The following is a 22788-nucleotide window of genomic DNA, read 5'->3' on the forward strand; positions in this document are numbered from 1 at the left end:
CTCAAGGTAAGATTGTTTTGAAAATTCACAGATTCTGAGAGTCTCAGTTTCATGAGGTCTTTCTTCACTGATTCCTCAAAGATGTCAATGGAATCATAAGTGGACATTGGTACGAAAGTTGATGTCTGTTTGAAAGGAGTTCTTGGAGCAATTTGTTCAATTCCAAAACTTTGAATACAGGAAACATCATGAGCGACGTCAGATCTCATTGTCTCTTGACTAGATAGGATACGTAGTGTTTCAAGATCTTCTCCTGTAAGAGATGTTGTTTGGTCTGATGCTGAGATCTGTTTGGAAGCTTGGCTTTCACTGTCCTGTATTCCTTTTAGTTTGAAAAATTTCTTCAGTTTTAATTTTCTGGAAAAGAGATATAAATCAATCCGGGTTTGAGTGTATTCGCATCTTTTCGCTGGACAGAAGGTTAGGCCCTTTTTAAGAACGGATTGTTGATCTTCCGTTAGTTTTTTTGGAGTCAAATTTACGATGGTGAGGTCATCGGAGCTTCCTATTTTTGGGATCCTCTCTTGCTGCGTGTTTGCCAAGCGATCCCTTGGTTCGAACTTAGTGCGGCCACCCCGTCTTGGTTTCCGGCCACATTTCTTCTCCTTGACGATTGAAATCTGCCCCGTCCCCCTCTTTGTCGCGAGTTGCGCATTTGGTGAAACTCCTCTAAAAAACGACTTTGTGTTGAGGAAGGCAAGGGGGTTTCGCTGGCATCATCCCCAGATTGTTCTGCATCCGTACTCACATTCGATTCAGAGGTGTCTCGAATTTCCTGTTCTTGAGAAACGGAACTCTTGAGGGCTTTTCTTGGCCCATCAAATCTCCGTGCGAAAGTGAGTATTCTTCCTTGTTCGTAATCTCTTGCATCTCTGTTGAATTTTGTGTGTTTTCGTGTCTTGATTTTTTCTTGGTAGTTAATTAGCCGTTCCTTCATTGCTTGTCTGAGTTCCTCTTCAGTTTTTGTATCCGAATTCGTTGCAATGATGGCCTCCAGTTCCTCGATTTCCTTAAGACATTTGTCACGGTCGCTCCGCCCAAATTTTATCAGGATTTTCAGCATGCCAACTGACGATTCGGTTGTGTGTGCTGCCCATTCCTCTAAAAGCGCGGGATCCGGGTTTTCGTACGAGGGAATCGTGTAAATACGTAAACCTCGAGGTATACGTTGCACATCGAGATAATGTTGGAGTGAGGTGGCTTCCCACCATTTCCGTGTTTCGCGTTCCAATAGTCTTTCAAGTTTAACAAATTGATTTGCGAGTGAACTGGGTACAATGGTTGCACGATCCCTTTCGACATTCTGTATCGGGGCACATTTAAAGACTTGTGCTGCCTCTGCCTGTCTAGATTCATTAGAGAACATAATTATCTTCGGACTCTGTGAGCTGCACTAGTATATATATTCACTGAAAAAAACATAGGTTTCAGGCACGTTATGAGTGATGTCACTGACCATGTCATGAGTGATGTAATATGTGACGTCATCAGCAGTGCATTGCGGGCGCGCGAGTTATAGTTAGCTGAACTAACTATAACGGGGGAATTTCAATGGTTTTGTACGAGTGAAAAGTCCAGCTAACTATAACGCCCCTGAAACCTATGGTTTTTTCAGTGAATTTCTAAGGTTTTTTAAATGCTAGTTCCTAACTATAACGTGCCTGAAACCTATGGTTTTTTCAGTGAATTTCAAAGGTTTTTGAAATGCTAATTTCTAACTATGCCTACAGAGATAGGACATGTGAAGAAAGAAGAAAAAACGCACAGAACGAAAAAAAAGATATGCAGAAAGAAGCAACAGAAGTCCTCAAAGACGAAGAAAAGTGCAGGAAGAAGGATAACGTGCAGAAAGAACAAACAGAAGAGCAGAAAGAAGCCTTGTTGCAAAATCATCCTGTACCCTCAACTTTTTCAGACGGATACTGGTGGTAACTGAGTCTGACTAACCAGTCCTAGAGCCAGTGCTTTAAAAGACACTCAGAATACAGTGAAAACACCTACATACACTAGGGAACACTATGCGCTGGGGTCCCCCTGTGATCAGCATGACTTCCTCTGTAAGCCCCTAGTATATAATAGGGCAGGGGATTAAAACTACCTCTTAAAACGCGCCACAGGGCGGGTTTGCACACGTCACCTCAGGCCCCGTCCCCTCCCTTCCCCACTGTGTAAACACGCCCTGTGGCCGTTTTAAGTTGGGAGATTAAGTCCCCTTGAATCCTGAGGGTCCCTAGGGTCCAATTATACCACTAGGTACCTCCAGTAAGCGCCACAGAGCTGCGTTGCAGAGATGTAAAAAGGGCCACGGCCTAGACCACCTCTCTGCAACGCAGCGCAGTGGCGCTTACTGGAAGCACCTGGTGGGCTAGTTGGCCCACAGGGTCCCTCAGGATTGAAGGGGAATTATTTCCCCAACTTAAAACGCGCCACAGGGCTTGTTTGCACACGTTAACTCAGGCCCCGTCCCCTCCCTTCACCACTGTGTAAACACGCCCTGTGGCCGTTTTTAGTTGGGAGATTAAGTTCATTTGAATCCTGAGGGTCCCTAGGGTCCAACTAGCCCACTAGGTACCTCCAGTAAGCGCCACAGAGCTGCGTTGCAGAGAGGTGTAAAAAGTGGCACGGCTAGACCACCTCTCTGCAACGCAGCTCAGTGGCGCTTACTGGAAGCTCCTGGTGGGTTAGTTAGCCCCCAGGGGCCCTCAGGATTGAAGGGGAATTATTTCCCCAACTTAAAACGCGCCATAGGGCGTGTTTGCACACGTCACCTCAGGCCCCGTCCCCTCCCTTCACCACTGTGTAAACACGCCCTGTGGCCGTTTTTTAGGTCTCGCCTGGCTATCGTGCAAGCGATGGCTCAGCGAGACTCTAGTAAGGGGCTCCCAAAAGTGCTCCCAAAAGCGGATTGCATGGCGAGCATGCGCACAATCACGTGCATCGTGCCGCCATGCAATCCGTTTGGCATCCTACTTCAAAGGGTCCGCTCACCCGCCTGGAATGCGCTCCCCCGCCCCCGCCAAGCGCGCGCGCGCCACGCTCCGCCGCGCTTGTCTTGTTCTAATTAGGAATTCCTACCTAATCCTTCAATGGCAAGTTAACTGTGACAGCGGCTCTATGTACTTTGCATACACGGTTATGCTAATATGCTATTATATATCTAAGGGCGCCGGTCTTCCATCATTTCAGCGCTTCATTATCGGATGCTCCGTTATCTTATCATAATTACTGATTATGAGAAATAATTAACTTCGCTACCCTTTTCAGTCCACGGGCAAAGAGGCTAAAGGCACATATTCTATTGCGTAGGACGATTTTTTGTATGCTTGTTTTCGAATGCTGCAGTAAATGCGCTGCTTTGGGAAGAAAGTTGTTTTAATATGTATGCCAAAGTTATTTACCTGACTAGGAATTGTCCATCAAAGCATTGAAGCCGTCAGAGACCCCTGGACACCTTAGTCATTTAAAAAACCCCTTTTATGTCCTTGATTTGCCATAACAGAATTTTTGGAAAGATCCCTTACTAAAATAGTGTTAAATGTAAATGCACAACAGCTCATATAACCGATTGCCTGTGTCAGTGTTTTATTTTGGGGCATAACAACTTTTTTTTGTAAGAAGCTAAAATGCCATGTTTGCTGTATACCCAGGCCTTTTCTTGATTCTACTGCATGCTCCTTTCTTCCACCCTACACTTCTGTCTTTGTCTTACTAACAGTTCTTTTTCGATTCCTGCATTCTCGCTGTTTTCCTGTCCTTCTCTTCCTCCGACTTTCTTCACGGTCTGCCTTTCTCAAGCCCGAGGATTAAAAATAAATTGGGTGCCTCTAAATGAGTGTCTATGCTCAGCACCTGCAACTGCCTGCACAAGTTAACCACCGGACTGTGTGGGGTTTGTGTTCCATTTTACAGGGCTGCTTTTGTAGAAGTTGTGTGATTCTGCCAGTTTTACAACTGCGATTGTGATCTGTTCCTAAACTGTAGCTAACACCCATTAGAGAACAGTCTGTCAGATCCAGAGAGTTGGCAGATTCACAAAGCCATTCACGGTTGTAAGTTCAACCTAAATGTGTAATGACTTTAATTAACGTGTGCAAGGGTAAGTGTCATTCCTCGGCCTGGATACCCAGGGAAGTTTGTGAACACTCGCAAACGTGAGAGTTTGAGAGTATTCATAAACATTTTTCCAATCAATTTCCCCACTAGAAAGAATCCGAGATTTACTCATCACCCACACCTCCGAAACCTCCACTGGCTCCCAGTTCAGAAGAGATGCCAGTTAAAGTTCCTCATGCACGCCTACAAATACTTAAACAGCCAAGGACCGTCCTACTTAAACCATCAACTGAAATTCCATCAGCCCTCAAGACACCTGCGTTCCACCTCCCTCGCCCTCACCCCACGCATCCGACGCAGTGCGAGGCGCTCCTTCTCCTACATCTCCGCCAAGACCTGGAACGACCTGCCCCTCTACCTCCGGACTGCACCCACTCTGGAAGTCTTCTAGAAGAAAATCAAGACCTGGCTTTTTGACTAAGCTCCGGCAGCATCAGCGCCCAGATACCCCTAGGGGTGATAGTTGCGCTATTGATTGATTGATTCCTGTTGAGGGCAGGACTGAATCCCTTTACACAGTGGTAATGGGAAGGTAACATCTGCAGTTTGCGATGGTGAAGGGCAGGAATCTTCAAACAAGGGGTTGGGCGATTGGGTGGGGGGGGGGGGGTTGACGGCTCTAGCCAAAAATAAGCATTATGCTGATAACAGTGCTATGTTTGTCAGCAGAAAATGAACATTGACATAGCCAATAGGCCTTGCTTTTGGGACCTTATAAGTGTTTAGCCAGAGCTATTGGCTTTACCAATGTCTTTAAGCTATGTTGTAGAGTAGCGTGGCTGCGGTGCAGCATGTTGTAATGAAGTGGTATATGCATTTTTAATACTATATATATGTATATATATATATATATATATATATAAAGCTCCGATGTTCAAAGAATAGAAGGACCAGCACTCAGGTTAGGTTAAATCCCAATTCGGATTTTATTAGTGCAAATAAAGAAACAGACGCGTTTCAGCCGTAGCTTTCGTCAGTGTCGGCTCGCGTTTGGGGGCGGAAGTTCATATATGCATTGTATTTCATTAACATAGACGAGGGACCCAGTAACGTTATCATAGTCGCCATCTTAGAATGTGCAAATCATATTGTATTTACAAAGCAATGTGCATTTGTTTTGTCCTCAGACGTTTTCCATCACAGTTCATTACAATAATTCAAAATGTTGGACATTGCATGATAGTTAATATCAATCACCCAATCGAAAATTAATACAAACCAACATAACTGTTCAAAAAATTCAATGCTGATTACAATGCCTCTTGTTAAATCCGGGTGAGTCGTCTCGTTTTTTTATAAAAAGTTTCAAGTTTCGAGCCTTGAATTAAAGAAAATAGGGGCGATGAATATCACATACTTGTTAATAATTCACATTATAGAGCCCTGGATGGGCTGGGATCATTATTTTGTCCTCCCTTTCTACAACTCAAACAAAAGTGGTGCTGCACACAGTATACATCATTCCTTATTAGAAATGAGTTATCAACTCTTCCCCAGCATTCAAGCCATCAGGCGATTTCGTCTGGAGTTCGATAATATATCTGGATTCCAGACGTCATAAAGCTTTTTCTCTGTCCCCACCCCTGATATCATTTGGGATACAATCCAGACAGGAAAATTGCAGAAGAGTTCTGTTGCTGTTATGGTGTGTGGCAAAGTGGCGTGCAACAGGGTAGTTTTCATCCCTGTTTACAATAGCTCTTTGGTGTTCCAAAACACGCATTTTGACCGCTTTCACGGTGCTGCCAATGTAACGATGGCCACATGGACACTCCAAGCAATATACAACATATGTTGTGGTACACGTCATGAGTTTCGAAATCTTGTTGTGGGATTTACTTGCAGGAACCTTATAGGTTAAAGTTCTTTTACTGGTGCTACATGCTTTGCATTTCCCACATGGGAATGAACCATGAAGGTTCTGCAGTCCTGAAGGAGAAGGTGATTTACTCAAATGTCTCTGTACTAATTGATCTTTTAAAGATCTTGATTTTCTGAAAGTTATTTGCGGATAGTCAGTTAAATCATTACCTATAATGCTATCCAATTTCAAGATTTTCCAATTCCTACACAATATAGACCTTATCTTGCTAGCTGATGATGTATAGGTAGTGATCAGTCTCAAGCTCCCAGTGTCATTTTTGTTGATACGAGTGTCTCCTAATAGGGTCTGCCTGTCCACATTTTTAACCTTCAATTGTGCAGTATTTAACACTTTCAATGAATATCCCCTTGCTCTGAAGCGTCTTATGCTACTATTGGCTGCATGGTCAAAGTCTTCATCCGTTGTTGAACAGTTTTTTTATTCGTAAAAGCTCCCCGTACGGGATACTACTTATCAGATTTGCCGGATGACTACTGTGACCATGCAAAATTGAATTGCCAGCTGTGGTCTTTCTATATAGGGATGTTTGGATCATCCCTGACTCCACAAAAACTCTGATATGTAAATGTAAATGTAAATGTAAGGAGATTTCTAGAGCGCATGGCTGCCCTTGAGCGTCCCAGCGCTAGAAGATGCGACAGCGAGTTCAACCGATAGCGAAGCAGATGGTTATGGGAACAGCCATGTCTTTAGTGACTTTCGAAACGGAAGCAGATTGTGTTGGGCCCGGAGGTCAGGCGGAAGGGAATTCCAAAGCTTGGACGCATGAAAGGAAAAACGTCGACCTCCTGAACGAGCTTTCCTTATCTTGGGAATTTGAATCAGATGGGCGTGCGAGGATCGGAGGATTCTGGTAGTGGTATATGGAACCACAAGGTCCTTTAATATGGACGGCGCTTTTCCCTGGACGATTTTATGGGTTAGGCACATAGCCTTAAAATGTATCCTTTGCTCAACAGGCAACCAGTGCAAGGCTCTAATTGCTGGTTTGGCAGAGCAGCGGGTCTTAGTGTTTGTGAGAATCCGGGCAGCGGCGTTTTGCACCACCTGTAGCCTGGCAATCACTTTTTTTGGAGCCCCGAGGTAAAGAGCATTACCATAATCCAATCTTGAAAGGATAAGACCCTGTAGGAGGAGTTTCCTTGATTCAGATGGAAGCAAGGGAAGAATCTTACGGGTGGTGCGTAGGAGACCAAGGCATGTTCCAGCCGTTTTTCTTGCCTGGGTGCTTAGGGTGAGGTTTTGATCAAGCCAGATCCCCAAGCTTTTAATTTCAGCTTTGGGGATTGGAGGTGCGCCCATGCATGGAGGCCATAGAGACTCCGGCCGGAAGTGGGATTGGTTGCCTATCACCATAATCTCCGTTTTGTCGCCATTGAGTTTTAGGTGGGATAGGTTCATCCAGCTGACTATGTCCCTCAGGCAGGAGTGCAGATCTGTTTCGGGGTTATCCTGTCGACTGAGGGAAACAACCAGCTGGGTGTCATCCGCGTAGGTCAGAAGTTTAATACCATACGGGACGAAAATACCTTCTAATGGCGACATATACACGTTAAAGAGCGTAGGGCTTAACGATGAGCCCTGAGGTACTCCGCAGTGTATAGGTGTCTCCCTGGAGAGGAAATCACCCTCCGCCACCTGGAAAGATCGATTGGCAAGAAATGACTTTAGCCACATCAGGGCCGAGCCAGAGATACCAAGATCATGGAGTCTCTGGGCCAGGATACTGTGGTTGACGGTGTCGAAGGCCGCACTGAGGTCCAGAAGGATCACTGCCACTGATCCTCCTGTGTCGATGATTTTCCTCGCCTCTTCGACAACCGCCACCATCGCTGTTTCCGTACCCTGGCCGGGGCGGAAACCTGTCTGTGTGGATTTTAGCAATTTGTTGCTTTCCAGGAAATTTGATAGCTGACTGTTGATGAACTTTTCAGCTATCTTACTCACGCATGGGAGCAGGGAAATAGGTCTGAAGTTGGCAAAATTATTCGGGTCAAGATTAGGCTTTTTTAGTAAGGCCTTGACAATCGCTTTCTTCCAGCTTGGTGGGACACAGCCGCTTTCAATGGATGCGTTTATCAAACTCACCATGGGCGCCAGAATGGTGGGGGTGACTTGTTTAAGATGTCTGACAGGTGCTGGATCAAGCGGGGAGCCGCTTTTCAGGGATTGGAAGATGGGCCGCAAGGTTTCCTCACAGATGGGAAGGAACATATCAAGTTCTATGTGTGAGTTCTCAGTCTGCTCTGAATGAGTGGATGCCGGATCGTTGGGCGGAAGTGGGGGAAGCTGAAGGAGGATGTTTTGAATCTTTTGGTCAAAGAACGCAGCTAACTCGTTGCAGTGGTTATCCGGGAAATTAAATGTTAGAGGTGGCTCTGGAATTTTTAAAAGTTTTTTCATTATTTGAAAGGTTTCTCTAGACGAACAGGATGCCTTGCTAATTTTATCAGTGAAAAAGACAGTTTGCGCGTGTTTGAGGGCTTTTTTGTAGATAAGAATAGCTACTTTGTATTCCCTTTTACTGTTAGGATCAAAGTCTTTCCTCCATATTCTTTCTGCTCTCTTGCAGGTTTTTTTCAGGAGGCGGATCTCATGGGAGAACCACGGAGAGGAGGCTTTTTTCCTAGGTTTTAAATACGATTTTTTAGGCAAAACGGCGTCGAGGGAATTTCCAATCCAGGACCTAAACTGTACGTCCGCAGAGTGCGGATTACTATCGGGCCTTGGCTTGGTGCGTTCTAGTACATTCACCCATTTATCCCGGTCAAGTTTCGGCCAGGGGCGAGAGAGTCTGCCCGGTGCTTGATTGGGCGGAGAAAAGGTCTTAATCTGCAGGCTAAAAGGAATAAGTCGATGATCGGTCCAGGGCACTGGTATCGGTATTCCCACCCTAAGATCAGGAAAATTGCAGAAAATAGGATCCAGCAGGTGTCCCAGATTATGCGTGGGAAGATGTAGATGGTTTAATAGATGAAATTGATGGGCAGCAAGGTCTGAAATCAAGTCAGCTGCCGTGGCATCCTTGGTGTTATCAAACTGAACATTATCCAACAGTATCCAAAAGTATACCTCTTTCCTACTCATTTCATGGGTAAATCTTAAATTTAGATTATTTTCGTTGAGGGCGGTGATATACTCTTCTGCTGATTGCTCAGACCACCTCCAAATAATGAAGAGGTCGTTGATGTATCGACGCCAGCAGATTACCTGGTCTACCCATTTACTGTTGTTATCCGCCAAGGCCACCTGCTTCTCCCACCAGCCTACGAATAAATTCGTATAGCTGGGAGCGAAGCAGGTGCCCATAGCTGTACCCATTATTTGTCGATACCTCTGATTTTGGAAGGTAAAAATATTGTTATTCAAACAAAATTAAATTAATTCAAGTAACATTTCACTGTGTTCTAAATGTCTTATTGAGCGTTGTCCCAAGAAGAACTTCACTGCTGCCAATCCGTCCTTATGTCTTATACTAGTATATAGGTTGCAAACATCTAGTGTTATCATTACATATATATAAAAAATGCAAGAAGACATGTGCAACTGAACAACCCTATTAAACAAGCATTGGCATAGCCAATAGGTCTCGCTTTTGGGACCTTATAAGTGTTTAGCCATGCAACAGTTGATGTTGCATCAAGGATATTGTGCTGCATAACTAAATACTTATAAGGTCCCAAAAGCGAGACCTATTGGCTATGCCAATGCTTGTTAAGTTGGGAGATTAAGTCCCCTTGAATCTTGAGGATCCCTAGGGGCAAAATAGCCCACTAGGTACGTCCAGTAAGCGCCATTGCAGAGAGATGTAAAAAGGGGCACGGCCTGCACCACCTCTCTGCAACGCAGAGCAATGGCGCTTACTGGAAGCACCTGGTGGGCTAGTTGGCCCCCAGGGTCCCTCAGGATTGAAAGGGAATTATTTCCCAAACTTAAAACGCGCCACAGGGCGTGTTTGCACACGTCACCTCAGGCCTCGTCCCCTCCCTTCACCATTGTGTAAATGCGCCCTGTGGCCGTTCTAACTTGAGAGATTAAGTCCCCTTGAATCCTAAGGGTCCCTAGAGTCAAACTAGCCCACTAGGTACCTCCAGTAAGCGCCACAGAGCTGCGTTGCATAGAGGTGTAAAAAGGGGCGTGGCCTCAGAACACCCGTCTGCAACGCAGCTCCCTGGCGCATACTGGAGATACCTGTTGGGCTAGTTGGCCCTCAGGGACCCTCAGTATTGAAGGGGGAATTAATTCCCCAACTTACAACTGGCCAGGGGGCACGTTTGCAGAGTGCTGCAAGGAGGGGCGTGGCCTCCGGCGCGATGCCGGTCTTTTATTTTATTTTTTTAAGAAGGAGGGCTGTGTGGCCCCCCTTCTTTTTCTAATTTACTGGCCCCGGGGACCCCATCCCTCAGGGTCTGCACCCTAATTTTTTTTGTTGAAAAAAATTAATTTGGCCCTCCCAAGGCCTTTATCGGCCCGGGGACCCCAACCCCCGGGTCATGGGCTTTTTTTTTTTTTTATAATTCTTTAGGAGGGGGCTGCGTTGCCCCCCTCCTGAGGCCACTTATGGCCCCGGGGACCCCATTCCCCGTGGCCGGCCTTTGTTTTTTATTATTTTAAAAAAATATATATCTATAGAAAAACCTAGGACATGCTGGACAAACCGTATGTACCTATCACCATGACGATTTGCGTGATATTCATTAAAAGGCGACTATGCATAGAATGAATCCACATGGAATGTATTTACACCGCTAGTTAAGCTCTGACGTGTCTGACGCCCTACCGTGCCTAATCCCGGCGCCCCCGCCGGTGGGTACTCTCCAAGTAGACACCCTTGTAGTTTATTTATACAAACATGGGTAGCTATTGATGGGTACATTTAATATACACGCACACCAAGCCATTCCAAGGGGATTCGACAAAAATTCGACCAAACTATGCAAGAAACCCCCCTCACGGTTAATAAAATACACATCCACCGCCGGATGTGTAATACTTTTTATTTTACTCTCTGGAAAGGAGACGAACCTCACTTGAGAGTCACAGCGTGCTCCTGGCTGAGCCCAATGCTGTGTTACACCCACCAGTACCCGCCGAGTGCCTCACACCTCTGTGTTGTATTCCACCAGCTAGTGCGTATGCTAGGACACTCTCTAGCCCATGTGCACTAACACCACCCCGTGAATATGTCATGCCACACTTGCCTTCGCACGAGTTATATTGCCCCATCTAACGTGCCTTCCTCGATGCCTATGTTATAACGCACAGCGCTATGCCATACATATTACAATCTGGGATCCATATCTTTGTCACAGTGCATATGCAACGTTACACTCCCCAGCACATATTTTATATTACAACTTTAGAGACTAGTTAGGTTACACAACACTGCCCTGTGCAGATTACACTCCAAGGCGCAAATCGCATAGCACACGCTAGCGCCTGTGCTATCTCGCGCTCTCCAATGAATCTGTCATTGCGCACAATGTATTGCATATTATATTTCACGCCCCGGTTCATCTTATATCACACTTTTTGGTGCATAGTTTATACCATATACTATATCTAGTTTTCATTTTCAATCGTGCTCTCAGGACTATGTTCTATATAACACTGCGTCCACCTACCCTTTTCACGGGCATTACATTTTGTGATGGGGGTGGAGGGTCAGGGGGTGTTTCTGCCAAGCGAGCCCGGAGTCACAGTCACAAACGTCCTCTTCTTCCTGAATAAAAGTGAGATTATGCTGCATACTTGTTCATATTTTAAGTAGTTCGCACAGACACACATTTTAAAAACAATAAAGTTCCTAATACCCACAGTCTCTGAACAGTTAGCTTGCTGCCCCATCCACCTCCTCCCTATCCTCTGTTGTTTTAATCCATGGACTAGCCTCCTCCCTCCTGCCATGCATGGTCTGATGTGCTGCCACTGCCCTCCATTTAGCATGATGTACCAGTCCACTCCTCCTGCCCTCCATTGCCCAATTCTATGGCCCATCATTGACCTCCTGCTTAGCCTCTGTGCTTAGCTTGCTGCCCCTATTCTCCTTCCCCTGCCCTCCGATGTCTTTGTGCATGCCCCTGCTCCATCCTTTTTGCCCACCATGTTCCATGGACCTGCCACTCCTATCTACTCCGAGTGTTCTGTTGAGCTGCCACCCCCCTCCCCCCTGCCTAGCATTGTCAGATGACTGTAACCTGTCCCTGCCGCCTCCACCCTGCCTGTCCACATGCCACCCTCCTTCTTGCCCATCATAGCAATTGTGCTGCCACTAACCCTCCCGCTTGCCATGCATGGTCTTCTGTGCTGCCATGGCCCCTCCCACCTTCCCTGTGTGGTCAGCTAGCTGCCCCTGACCCCCTCCCACCTTCCCTCCATGGTCTGTGTGTATGCCATCATAGTCTCATTGTTGCTCTCCATGGTGTGTCTTGTTTCTAGTGCCCATACTGCCTGACCTCCATGGTCATCTTGCTGCTCCTGCCCTGCCCCCTTGCCCTCAGCCCTCTGTTTCCATGTGCAGACCCCTATTCCCTCCCTCCTGGCTTGTCTGTTCCATTGTAATGCCCCTGATCCGTCCCTCCTGCCCTTTATGGTCTGTTATGCTGCTGCTTTCTCTCTGTCTGTCCATTATGGTCAGCTAGCTACCATTGCTTCTTTCCCCTCTGTTCTCTGTTGTCCATGTGCATGGTCCTGTCCCCTCCCTATTGCTTTCTATGGATTGTTTTGCTGCACTCCCGTCCCGCATGCGCTGTGTGGTGTATTGTGCTGCTGCAAACCCTGATGCCTGCCCTGTAGGGTCAGTTTGGGGCACCTCTCCATGTCCCTCCTGTCCTCTGTTATCCGAGTCCATGTCCCTACCCCAATTCCTCCTGCCTACCATGATCCAATGTACCATACTTGCGAACATTTTGAACTTGGTAAGAGGGAGATTTTGAAAAAAAACTGGGGTATTAATTTTTCCCTTTGAGTTACATTGAAAAAGAGGAGATTGTAGACAGGAGACAGATCAAATAAAGCCCATTTGAGCTTAAAAACATTGGACGTTTCCTGGCTGAAACTGGTCTGTTGGCATATATGGTTGTACTACCACTGCCTCTTCCTTCTGCCCACAATGGTCTATTATATTGCCACAGCCTCTCTTGCCAGTCCTGTATTGTTGGTTTGTTGCCCCTGCCCCCCTTTCCACTGCCCTCCATAGTCTGTTGTGCTGCCACGGCCCTTCCTGCCTGCTCAGTGTGGTTAAATTGTTGCCTTTGCACCCTCCTACCTGCCTTCAATTTTCAGAGTCCGTGCCCCTGGCCTCTGCCTCTCAACAGTATCCCAATGAACAACTAGATTGCTAACATTCTATATTTATTACAAAAGTGTGGAACGGCTGACATCATCTTGATGTAATCAAAACTGTAATACCTAGAGTATTTCCTTTAGAAATTACATATATGAGAGGGTCTTATTTGCATCAAAATTATGGTTAGTGCTCTAAAAAACTAAAATGAGGACATATTTTCTGAGTTTTCAAATAACGACAAAGAACTTTCAAATTATTTGTAATATTTATGTTTTTATATCCAGTTGACCACTTGATTAAATGTTGCACCTAGGGGAGAGGATGTGGTGTTACTTCCAGAGCTGCAGACTTTGCAACTGGGGAACCAGGTTGGAGTTTCTGCTTCAGCTCAACATTCTGTGATTCTGGTCAAATCACTTAATTTCCCCATGTCTACAACCAAAATGAATTTGATCTTGTGTGATGTAACCAATGCTCATGTAAAGCACTCCAATACCTGACAAGTCTGCACTATATAAAACTACAAATACACCAAAAATAAGTGTTTTGCACACTTCTGTCATTGGGCTACATGTGGGTTGCATCTGGGTGATATTTTTGCTGCATTTGGGCTCTTTTGTCTCTGGTGGCCATCTTGGGAGATTTATTTGTTATGAAGTTTCCTAATGTCCTCATTTACTGCAGTCTCCTCAGTAGGAAATGCTTTCAGTTTTTTACTTTGATTCCATCAAGAAGGTATTCAGATATGTCACACATTTGCCATAAATTCTGAATGTTAGCACTCTAGTTGCTCATTAGATCACAGTAGTAAAGCTACTGCTCACCACGGAAGTCTGCTGCTGGTATTAAAAGTGCATGTTTCAGTCTGCATATCAGAATTTTTTAATGAAATAGAAGAGGATTTGAGAAGTCACTCAAAATGTGCCCTAATGTTTCTTTCTTCAGCACTAATCATAATTTCTATGGCCAAATGAACCCCCTCATTGTGTTCCTTTTTAAATTAAATGTTTTAAGTGTTACCAGTTTATTCCAATCAAGATGGCTTCAGGTGTGCCATACTTTTGTCATAAGTAAGACAGTAAGCGCTCTAGTTGTTCTTAAGAACACTCTGGGACATTCTGTCATTGGGCTATACTTGGGCTACATCTGGGTGATATTTGGGCTAAATTTGGGCTCTTTTGTCTCTGGTGGCCATCTTGGGAGATTTTTTGTTATGAAGTTTCCTAATTTCCTCATTTACTGCAGTCTCCTCAGTGGGAATATTTTCTGTTTTTTATTTTGGTTCCATCAAGAAGGCATTCTGATGTGTCACACATTTGTCATAAATTCTGAATGTTAGCACTCTAGTTGCTCATTAGATCACTGTAGTAAAACTACTGCTCACCAGGGAAGTCTGCTGCTGGTATTCAAAGTGCATGTTTCAGTCTGCATGTCAGAATTTGTTTATGAAATAGAAGAGGATTTGAGAAGTCAAAACTTGCCCTAATTTTTCTTTCTGCAGCACTAATCATACTTTCTATGGCAAAATGAACCCCCCCATTTTGTTCCTTTTTAAATTAAATGTTTTAAGAGTTACCACTTTATTCCAACCAAGATGGCTTCAGGTGTGCCATACGTTTGTCATTAGTAGGACTGTTAGCGCTCTAGTTGTTCTTTAGAACACTCTGGGAAGCTGCAGTAGAACACAAAGGAATCAACTGAAAGTCTCTGCCCTTGTTGGATGTACATGTTTTACTGAGAATGTCAGACTTCATTCTCACATGACTGAGAAAGATAATGTGAATTTACAGAAAATATGCTCTCAGTTTAGCTTATAGATCACCTTCCAAACCTCTGTGGGAAAAGCATGAGAAAATAGTTCTCTCAAACATGATTCATGATATCACAGCAGAAGGCTTTTTCACATGGTAAAATCACCTTAGAACACACCACAATTCCTAAAATGAGTATGGTACCATCAACAAATGATTTATAATGTAACTAAAGTCTTAAAACCTTCTATTAACTGCAATGCTTTTTAATGAGGTGCTATCATGTATATTGGTCCCAAGATGGCTGCCAACACTTCTTGGATGAAGTGCTGACAGCCAATCAGATCTCACGATGAGATGTGTGGTTAGGCTCCGCCCAGATATATATGTGATTTTACTTTTGATTGTCTCAGGAACTACTGAACGGATTTACACCATTTAAGCAAAAGGCACGAGTCTGAACTGAGGACTACATCTTTGCTGCCAAATTTGGTGTGATTCCGTTCAGCACTTTGGGCTGTAGCTGCGTCAACAGGTCCTATGGGAAAATGCATGGGGACCCCCCTTTTATCTCGGCCCCCGCTTGACGAATCACCGTGAAATTTTCAGGATAAGAGCGGACCGGAGCTGGCCAAAAGTTTGGAAACTTTCACGAAGATTCATCAATCGACGCCAACGTTATTCCAAATAGAATGTTACGGATTTCCTATGGAAAATAGGTCCTCACTATAACTACCTACTGGCGACTGCCAGTAGGTAATATATATATATATATATATATATATATATATATATATATATATATATATATATATATATATTACCTACTGGCGGTCGCCAGTAGGTAGTTATAGTTAGGACCCTGTTTCCATAGGAAAACCGCAACATTCTATTTTGAATAACTTTGGCGCCGGTCGATGAATCCTCGCGGAATTTTCAAAACTAATGGGGCGGTACGCTCCGCTCCTACCCTGAAAGTCTCGGGGGGATTCGTCAAGCGGGGGCTGAGAAAAAAGGGGGGTCCCAAAACGCGTTTTCCCCATGCATTTTTCCATAGGACCTTTAGACACAGCTACAGCCCGAACGGCTGAACAGAGTTAATTGAAATTTGGCAGAGAGGTAGTCTACAGGTCAAGGAAGTGCCTTTTGTAGGTCTGGTGTAAATCTGTTCAGTAGTTCCTGAGAAAATAGCCTTTAAATCAATATATATATCTGTGGCAGCTTACGGTGCGCTTACGGTAAGCGCACCGTAATAAATAAATACATAATAAGCAATAATTAACATTTAACAACGATGCGCCCAATACGGCCTCCGTGTGCGAACGATGCGCGAAGCGCATCGTGCGTACATGGCCCATCTAGCGTAACGTGGGCACGCGGTGCCCACCGTGCGTGCTCGGCACTAACTGCGGAAAGTGGGCGCGCGGTGCGCTTGTGTGCTCACTGTGCGCGCACGGAACGAACTGCGTAAAGTGGGCGCGCACGCCACGAACGGCGTAAAGTAACTTAGCATTTAAAAAACCGTACAAATTCACTGAAAAAACCATAGGTTTCACACACGTTATAGTTAGGAATTAGCATTTAAAAAACCTTGCAAATTCACTGAAAAAACCATAGGTTTCACACAAGTTATAGTTAGCGGACATTTTACTGATAAAAAACCATTGAAATTCCCCTGTTATAGTTAGTGCAGGCAACTATAACTCACGCGACCGCAATCCTCTGCTGATGACATATGTGTCTTTATGAAAAAAAAATATTTGTAATATATGTATAGCTAAAAATTTATGGAAGAAGACATGGGTAAATAAGTGTCTAAATACAGTATTAGCATCAGCAGAGGATTGCGGTCGCGTGAGTTATAGTTGCCTGCACTAACTATAACGGGGGAATTTCAATGGTTTTTTATCAGTAAAATGTCCGCTAACTATAACTTGTGTGAAACCTATGGTTTTTTCAGTGAATATATATATATATATATATATTATATATATATATATATATATATATATATATATATATATATCCCCACAAAAATCCAATACCATGCGCTCTCAGTCACCAAGAAAAACCAAATCCAGAAATGTGCCATTATTTGTCGTTTTGTTGTATGATGAGTCTCTGCATTTTCAGACTCACAGCTGTTATTTCTCACATGTCATGAACACAGTGATGAGGTTGGTTTATTGGGCTATTTGCTATTACAGATATACTATTACGAGCCCACACAGCAGCACAATCATGTATACCCCCCTTTTGTACTTAGATGACACTACGTGTTTTACACTTGCATACTGCTAAGATTTCACATGACTATCAAGGGTTTGTTTACATACCTTCAATGTTCCAACATGTCGGCACAGTATTTTGGACATCTACTGTTTGTTGTTCGACAATATGATTTAGAACCATTACGTTAATTTCTTATTGAAACATGGTCATGATACTAACGAGTACATGATACTTATGCTTATAGTAGAATACTAATGGACCTGAATTGTATTTACGTTTATTTGTCCTATCTACTTATCTTTTACCATTCCAAGATGCCTGCCATGTTGGCCTCATGATATGTTAATCATTTTATGTTGTCCTTTTTTGATTTTCACCTCAAAAAAACTTTTATCTACTTTTCACGCACATACTATTCTCACGTGATCAAGACTCTGCAACGAGTTGAAACGCGTTGTGAGAAATAAACACCCCTATCGGCACATTTCTGGATTTGGTTTTTCTTGGTGACTGAGAGCGCATGGTATTGGATTTTTGTGGGGACATTTACGAGCCGGCGTGCTCCGCCGGCGTATGCGCCACCTCTCTTGGGTCCAGCTGTCCAGAAGGAGCGAAATTTGGTACATATATATCTAAATATATATATATATATATATATATATATATATATATATCTATATATATATATATATATATATATCAGCACAATTCAGTAATTGCCATCAACCAAGTAGAGACAGACGAGAGCAGTTCTCCAGGGAGTCACAGGAGTGAATCTTTCTGTAGCAGATTGACTCTGCATCTCAAATTGGATTTTACAATACTGGGTTTCTACAAGGTAATGTAGATGCCCAGCAACCTTTCACTCTGACATTCCTTAGCCCATTTACTTACAGCTCTGTCCTTTTTCTGCGTCCAGAATAGCCTCCAGAACTCTAAAGCAGCTCCTAGATAAGCAGTAGGATCAGTCTTTGGTATGCTTGACCTCCCCCTTCTCGCAATACTGCATTTTCCTATTTTGCCACAGCCTCCCCACTGACCAATGTGCTTCCTCAGCTAGGAGACTCACCTAAGCCTTATTATTTTTAGAGGTCCTTTGCCCACACTTTTTTGTTTTTCATCATATCCACCATCTCGAAGATCCTTGTCCTGACTAATAATCACATAATCTTCCGCCCTCCACCCCCGCCCATGTAGAAAAGCAAAGCTTCAACTTCCGCATTGAGGATGAGCCTCAGTTAACCACAGGAAACATTGGCACTAGATTAAGGACACTGGACCATAATGAGGCTGTCTAGGAGACCTCACATGCTTCTTTGAGATGCCGTGACCTGACTCACTTTGCACTCCCAGCAGAACTCCAACAGGTGTCTAAAAATGCATAATGGGCGTCAGCCAGCCCCTCTGTTCAGGTCCTCCCCACCCCTCAAAAACCCCACAAACTGGCAATTAAGCCTTTAGGATCATGCTGCAGAAGTTTCTTACAGTTTTAATATTTTTTTCTCACTTAAGTGCTTCACCTCTCCTGTCATTTCACAGTGAAGGAGTTTGGACACTTTTGTATTTCAATAAACTGTATTCCATAGTCGAAACTTTCAACCTGCATGTTAATAAGTGATCTTCTGGACCAGGGGTCTCCAACCTTTTCTGTAGTGAGAGATACTTCTAATCAGTGAAAATCATTGTGAGCAACTGAAGGCTAAACAACTTGCGTACAGTTACCGGACACCGCCACAACCAGCTTCATTGACTTTAGGCCCAATGTCCATAGGACCAGAAGCTATTGTTTGAACAAAATACTTTGACTAGGGGCACTATGACAGGGCTGCCCTATGTGTCAGTGAGAGCCTGGTTGTTGGGGTTGCAAGAACATGTGTGTGCATGAATGGGATAATAATCCACATTTGTAAAGCGCGAACAATCACCCGTAAGGGTCCCTAGGCGCTGGGGGCCGTCGGGAAGATTAAGCAAGCTATTGCCCAGAGTCGCATGGTGCTGGGCTAATCTGCCGACGGGGATCGAACCGTGATCCCCAGATTCCGGAGTCAGTTGCCCTGGCCGCGTCGCCACAATCTCTTTCCCTATATATGTGTGTTTGTGACTGAGAGCCTGGGTAATCTGTGCTTGTGGCACAAGACATACCTTATGCCATTTTTTTTTTTAAATGGGTGAAATTAAAATTAGAACATGTTTCTGCACTTTAAAATTCTCCTACTCGAAAGATTAGCTGTATTCGCAGTTATAAATATAGCACTGCATCTATCAGCCACTTGGAGCAAGATGCCGGCTGCATGTAAAGACAACTCTTTGAAATGGCAGATCATTAAACTGAACAGTTAACTTCATGTTTATATGGATTCTATACAACTAATCATTAACATTTGTTCCAATTACCAAGTGTCACATTTAGAAACAGCAGGCATCTTGCTCCCAGTGGCCTGTAGTTACAGTGCCATATTTATAACAGAAAAATACAGCCATTTGTTTAATTTAAACTGAGAAAATGTGCTTCATTGAAACATTCAAGATGTAATTGGCTTAATTGAAAATGGAGAAAAACATTATTACTAAATGCTTCATAGAAATAATTTTCTTCACTTTGAATTTCTCCCATTTAAAAAAAATGACAATTTGTTTTAGTTACAAATATGGCACAGTATCTACTTACTGGACAAGGACTTTTATTTAAGAGTTAAATAGCTCAGTACTTCAGTTCTTTACCTCTGTGCCCAAGACTAGGTCAAATCTGACTGAGCAAGGCTCATTATCGGGCCCTGCTATCTGCAGGCTAGTGTTAATGATGTAAAATAAACACAGCCTTCCCTTAACTTTAAATGAAAATGTGACCCTGTGCTTATTTAAAAAATAATTCAAAGCTGTGAGCTACTCCGAAAGTTTCAATGCTCCGTCCATCATTTTATTTTGCGATGTTGCTATGTGCACCCTAAGTGGCTATTGGTATGCCCAGACGTGGGCTCTTTACTGACTGCACCACTGGATTCAAGCTAGCCTGGCTGATGAGAGGTGATATCCCAGGATGCTCGTTTCCGGTCCAGAAAGGACCTGGCTAGGCAAGTTCGGTCTGGACTGTTCCCATGGGGAGCAGGGTCAACACCGATTTGCATATGGCTAGGTCCAAACTGGGGTAATGTGGCCAGCAAATTAACGATAGATTAAACCCAGATGTGACTGGGGGGGGGGGGGAGGGGGGGGGAGGCTTGAAAAGGATCAACACTCCATTTTATTTTGAGATGTTGCTACTCTTTAGGTGTCTGTGAGCTATTTGTAGCTTGCGATCGACTGGTTGGAGACACTTGTCCTAGACAAATTTTATGGCATAAAATACACTAGGTCTTGTATTTTTCCAATAATAAACTAATTATGCATGAATCATTAAGCCAAGGCCATAACTAGCCCGTATTCCCTTTTTCCAAACGAAATGAATGAACACATTTATTGGTCAGTTAATTAAAAACATTTACAATTAAAATCAAATATATCAATCTTATCAGCTAATAGCACAGTAATACCCATAAAACCTCAATATACTGTCACAACAAATGTGTTTTGTACAGATGCCCTTAAGGACATTGTTTATGTCCCGATTACCAAGCAATGTGAAAGGCTCTCAGCTTTAAAGCGCTTAGTAGGCGAACACATCAGTCCTGAAAATATGGTTACTACATCAAATGTGAAAAAAAGTGCCCAATACTTCAACTTAATATTGGAGGGAAAACAAAATAGTCATTTAGTTGTGCAAAAGACGCCTTAAAACAGCATAGTGATGCCCTTATTCAGTGCATGCAGCCTAATAAACAGTATGTGCGCCGTTTTGTAAACGTGTCCTGTGCAAATGTGTCATAGCACATTGTGCATCTCCCACTTTATAGGGATTATACTGGGCTCACAGTTTAAGTGCTAAATAGGTGAACAAAGTGCTAAATCACAGACAGTAAATTCAAGTTGTTCAGTTCTAAAATTGAATTGAACCATTTTCAAGAAAGAAGACAAAGATAAAGATAAAAAAATAAAATCGAATGCTCCATACTAGGAGCATAATCCTTCAAGTGTTAGCAATTTATAGGCTAGATGTAAATTGAAGTATATGCCTTTTTCAAAACAATATACATTGTACAGTCTATGAAAAAAGGGGGTCCTTGAGTTTTTCATATTCCTGTTCTACCCCCTCTACCACACTAGACCTAGCCCCATACTCCTGCCATATCCATAGCAATGTCATCAATAATATCACCAGTGATGTCATTGATGTAGTTTGTGATGGCTTCAGTCATTTTTTGTGAGAGGGAGAAGTGTGAAATTTTACAAAATGTGTCCTTGTCCAAGGGATGGGATGCTTCTGAAATCCATAGGTTCAGTAGCGAGGTGACACATTATGGCAGAATTCTCATTCTGTCAAAGTTCTAACTATAGCCTCTCTGATTATGCCACAGCTCGTATTATATCAAGGTTTGGAATACAGTAACGCTCTAATTTTGACACCATTCCGCAAATTAACAAACAGGGGCTGGAAGTCGGAGGGGAGCGCTAGTACCAGGACTGGAAGGCTGCCCTGTGAGTTTGTGCACATCCACAAACATACAAGTTTAAGGATATTCACTTCACTTTCAACTTCTCCCACCCTGAAAAATGTCAACATTTATTTCTGACATGTGCAAGAGTAACACTTTTCCAGGGTGGGACTAAAAAGTCAGGATGTGGGGAAACAATTTTTTCCATGAGGAACAATGTTTCAACATGGAGGAAAAGAAAATATATATATTAACAAGGGAAGCAGATTTTGTGTGAGCAAATGCACATCTGTATTTTTGCTCACCTAACATAAATCACATAAGTTTGTTTGGAGTATCGTTTCCAGCCCTTCTTCTGTACAGTTTGTTATCTCATCAAAATCGTAGATCTGCACCAGAGCAAAGTTATAGAATTGTGGTTGCACTTTTATGATGTTCTTCAGGAATGGGGCCCTTACACTGGGGTGGCTGGTTCTTAAGTTGTCTTTGATTACTGTCTACATACTGTTGAGGAGGTGAACATATGCAGCTCGGCGGAATATACTGGCAAGACTGGGTTCTCTAAAGGTAAAAATTAGACCCTCTGGTATATCAGATATACAATAAAGGATTCGTCAGAAACAAGCTGGCGGATTTACAATCCTGAACTACTTATTTTATACCTCTCATAAAAAAAACTTAGGTCCAGGATTTGTACAAATTTGTTGCCTAGGTTAGTGTACATATCTAATTTCCTTCTCTGAAGACTTGCTTTAGTTTTGTCTGATCTGATTTATTCGGCCAATGTATACGACTGTTGGTATATCTGTATTGTGAAAACCAATCTAGAATTTTAAGGAAAAGGGGCCTCTAGTTTATTTTCATTTTGCCCAAAATGGCTTTTTCACTGATGGTCTAATACATAAAACTGTTTTTCTTAAAGGATCCCTCAGAGAAATTATATTTAAAGTTGCACAATAGTTTAGCAAAACTTTGTTTCCCAATTTACCT

The 22788-nt window shown here is 43.4% G+C and overlaps 1 protein-coding gene and 1 long non-coding RNA gene across 2 annotated transcripts in view; one reads left to right on the top strand and one right to left on the bottom strand.

Annotated features, from left to right (window-relative positions):
• The window catches only part of SLC39A6 (solute carrier family 39 member 6), a 304810-nt gene that overhangs the window by 58866 nt on the left and 223156 nt on the right, over positions 1-22788 (bottom strand). The gene's annotated exons all lie outside the window — the stretch shown is intronic.
• LOC146822626 (uncharacterized) overlaps positions 1-22788 on the top strand; it is a 274717-nt gene that overhangs the window by 35452 nt on the left and 216477 nt on the right. The gene's annotated exons all lie outside the window — the stretch shown is intronic.

This window comes from Triturus cristatus, chromosome 5_2 (genome assembly GCF_964204655.1).
Source record: "Triturus cristatus chromosome 5_2, aTriCri1.1, whole genome shotgun sequence".
NCBI classification, from domain to species: Eukaryota; Metazoa; Chordata; class Amphibia; order Caudata; family Salamandridae; genus Triturus; species Triturus cristatus.